At 34.7% G+C, this 4,249-nt stretch overlaps 1 protein-coding gene across 15 annotated transcripts in view; it reads left to right on the forward strand.

Annotated features, from left to right (window-relative positions):
• QKI (QKI, KH domain containing RNA binding) overlaps positions 1–4,249 on the forward strand; it is a 166,979-nt gene that overhangs the window by 67,312 nt on the left and 95,418 nt on the right. The window lies entirely within an intron of this gene.

Consider the following 4,249-nt stretch of genomic DNA (forward strand, 5'->3'; position numbering starts at 1 on the left):
CCCCAAGCCCCTCTATGTAGTTTGTACATAGAGGAAATTATAAACCCTATGTGCTTTTTATTCTTTGGGCAAGATAAGCAGTACCATTTGATCTAAGCTGCTGGTTTTAAGCAAGGGAATGAAAAATGCCACTTTAATTTTTATTCTGTTGGAGTAATATTACTTCTGAGTTATTGATGGCGTAACAGCATTGGTTTTTGTATATAAATACCCAGTGGAATGGTACTGATTAAAACCTCATGAACAAGGAATAGGAACTGTAGTAGACTTCATAAGAGACTGACCAAAGATTGGAAAGCCTGTCTGTTTCAGCTAGTGCTTTTCTGGTGTCAGCAAGTGGAAACCAGTAGTTTTATGAATAGTTATTTTTAATTTTTTCTTTTTTTTTTTTTTAAAGATTTATTGACTTATTTATGAGAGAGAGAGAGTGCACGCAGGGGAGGGTATAGGGGATAGAGGAAGAGGGAGAAAGAAACTCAGGCAGACTCTGTGTAGAATGTGGAGTCCAGTGTGGGGCTCCGTCTTATGACCTGAAGATCAGACCTGAGCTGAAATCAGGAGTTGGATGCGCCACCCAGGTGCCTTTTTATGGATAGTTCTTTTGATTTGTAGAGTGTGTAATTTGTATCAAGCATTATTCTAGGTATTTTACACACATCTGTTTTAATTTTTTTCCCATAATTTCTACTTGTAAGTTTATTATTTTTTTATCATTTTATTTTTTTACAGTGTTCTATTAGTTTCAGGTGTACAGTATAGTGATTCAACAATTCCATACATCACTTGCTGCTCATCATGACAAGTGTACTCCCAAATCTCCTTCACCTATTTAACCCAACCCCCCACACCTCTCCTCTGGTAACCATCAGTAATTGACTAGAGTTAAGAGTCAGTTTCCTGGTCCCCCCCCCACCACCTTGCTTGTTTGTTTTCTTAAATTCCAGATACGAATGAAATCATATGGCATTTGTTTTTCTCTAACTTGTTTTGCTTAGCATTATACTTTCTAGCTCCATCTTTGTCATTGCAGATGGCAAACTTTCTCTTTTTGATGTCTGAATGATATTCCATTATATGTGCGTGCGTGCACATACACACACGCACACACACATCACATTTTATCCATTCATCAATCACTGGACCCTTGGGCTGCTTTCATATCTTGTGTATTGTAGATAATGGTGCTGTAAACATGGCGGGGTGCGTGTATCCCTTTGAATTAGTGTTTTTGTATTGTTTGGGTAAATACCCTAGTGTGATTGCTGGATCTTAGGGTAGTTCTATTTTTAACTTTTTGAGGCACCTCCTGTTTTCTAGTGGCTGCACCAGTTTGCATTCCCACCAGCAGTGCATGAAGGTTCCTCTTTCCCAACATCCTTGCCAACACCTGTTGTCTCTTGTGTTAATTTTAGCTATTTTGACAGGTGTGAGGTGATCTGAGTTTTATTATTACTAGTTTGTATATCAGGAAATTGAGCCTCAGGAAGGTTGAGTAATTTGCCAAAGGTCACATGCCAAAGAGTAGCAGTCCCAGTAAACCTACAGCCTGTGTTCATTCTATCCTGCGGTTTACTACTTCCTACCTAAGAACCATTTCTGAGAGTGATACCAATTTCAGAAATATTAGAAGTTGAGTAGTTCTAAACTTTGACTATGAAGTTAGTAATAAGATAGTTTGTGAAACTTCTCTAAAGTTTTTGGTTTTTTTCTCAGGGATAATATATTTTGAAATTTTGTTTTTGTGTGTCATTTCCTTGAGTTTCAGAACTCTTTCTTAAGGAAGGATTTAATTCCATTTTCTGATAGAAAACTATATAGTTGAGCATATTAGAAATTCAAGAGAAGTGACTTTTGGGAAAGAAAGTGTTTATTGGTAGTTTTTCCATTGATGTAGCAGAGTGCTAAGGGGGCCATGTGGAGAGCTTGGGGAAGAATGTTTTCATACTAGAGGGAATGGGTTCACCTTCAAAAAAACAGAGGTGGAGTCAGCTGGTTGGTTTCCAGTGTAGCAGATGAATACATGTAATTCATTAAAACAGAAGAGTGTTTCATGCATAAATTAGATACTTGATAATACTGTGGTGTGATATTAAAGTGCTAAATGAAGTTCACCTTTGGGAGTTATTGTGAGTGGCGTTGTAGGGGGCATTCTTTGGGGATTTGTTTCATCAACATCCATTAGTTCTTCTCTGAGAGCTCCCCTATCATGAATAAGTGGGGACTAAGTATCCATGCTTGTGTTTCTGTTTCCCACTCCTACCTCCCAGCCAAAAATGTTGATGAGTGAATTGTCTGCAGTTGATCAAAGCCAGGTTAGTTAAATGTTGTATCTTCTGGAAATTTCCATTGAGATTTAACAATTCTGCTTAGAGCTCTTTGCTTGAAATGAAGGGATGTGCACTTAAGGGATCAGATGGCTGTTCTAGGACTGCTAATATCTGTGGCCAGATGGTATCAGCTGCTTTCACAATCTGTGCAATGTCTGATTCAGACCATGCAGTAACCTCAGAACATAGTTTTACTCTTCTAACAGGATTGGAGGCTTAAAGAAGTGACGTAACTTATCCAGTCTCCCATCACTGATGACTCCAGTAAATATAAATGCATATCTCACTGAACATTCAAATTGAACTATGTAAATCATTCTCATCAGAATATGGGCTTTGAATTTAAAACCTGATCAATCTGTAATAAATTTTTAATTTTGTTTTTAGAAGGTTATACAGCGTTTTGTGGAACATGATTTATGAAATGTTAATAGGCATATTGTATAATTGGAAAATATATAGAATTTCATAATATTTTTTTCATATCTTCATACACATTAGATTTTTCTTAATTATCTCAAGTCCTATTACTTCATTTCTTATGATTAATATATTTTAATTAGTTAATACATAATTTTTGAAAAGTTTAAAAGTACAGATAATCTGGAAAAAAAGGCATCACCTGGTTCTGTCACTAAAACTACCCTTGTTGACAGTTTTGGCATGTCTTTTTATAGATTGTTCTTCTTGCAATTATACATTTATATATGTGTATATATACGTGTATATATACACACACACACATATATATGTTCACATGCATTATAGAGCATGGATAATAGTAGATATGCTTTATAATTAGGATTTTTAACTATCCTGTCCTGGTCAATTCACTAAATAATTGAGCTCCCTTCTTTATTTACTAGTTTTAAAATAGTTGATTCCTAGGAATCCTTCAAAGGTAAAGAATGAGATTTTTCTTGTTTCCTTTTTGAATATCATTATGAATTCATTTAAAGCATTTTGATATGTTTCAGTTTGTTGGAGTTAGTGTTTTTAAGGATCATGTTGTTTGGTCATTGCACACCTCCTGAAGTTTCTTCTAAGTCCTCCTGACGCTACCCCAGTCTTTGGGGCTAGTAACTTTGCTTCCTAGTGTGGTATCATCTTGGGAACTTTCCTCCCCAGACTTGGAATCAGCCATTTCTTTAAGGAATCCTAGTTCCTTTTAGTGAAAATCAGTAATTAAAGATGGCATTCTGGACTTCAGTGATACTCATTATTTATAAACCTTTTTAGGACACAGCTAGGAGATACATAAATTCAGAAATAGAGATGTATACAAGGTCATTCGCATTCAAAATCAGGGCTACCGTGTTTTATTTAATTGTTCTTATATGTATATTTTCTTTCCCACTGAAAATTCAGGTTCCTAAAGACACAAAATAATGACTCATTTGCTTTATTCTAAAATAAAAATCTCAAAATAATAATACAAACGCTACTGTCATCAATACAGTGATAACCATTTTTCCCCAGTTCTTACTGTTTTTAGGGTACATTCTCTTAGAGATTGAAATTACTGTCTTTTAAAAACACTCAAATTTATCAGTGTATCACAGGTACATCATTAAGCTCATTTGCACTTGGTTTTCTAATTTTAGTGGTTGCTCAAAGTATTTTTCTGTTACTTGTAAAATATTTACATGGTTTATTTATTTTTTTTTTTTTATTTTTTTTTTTTTATTTATTTACATGGTTTAAAGTCAAATCTATAAGTAGGGAATTTTCAAAGAAACCTGGCTCTTATCCCTGTTGCCTGTATATATTCCCGCTCCTTGCTATTCAGGTAAATTTTTTATATTGGTTTTCAGTTTGTCCTTACATTTCTTTTTTTGACATTAATAGTTATATAAGTATGACAATTGTGTGTGTCTGTGTGATTTCTCACTCTATAGGGAGTTATATACATATTACACTTT

This window comes from Canis lupus, chromosome 1 (genome assembly GCF_048164855.1).
Source record: "Canis lupus baileyi chromosome 1, mCanLup2.hap1, whole genome shotgun sequence".
In the NCBI taxonomy this organism is placed as follows: Eukaryota; Metazoa; Chordata; class Mammalia; order Carnivora; family Canidae; genus Canis; species Canis lupus.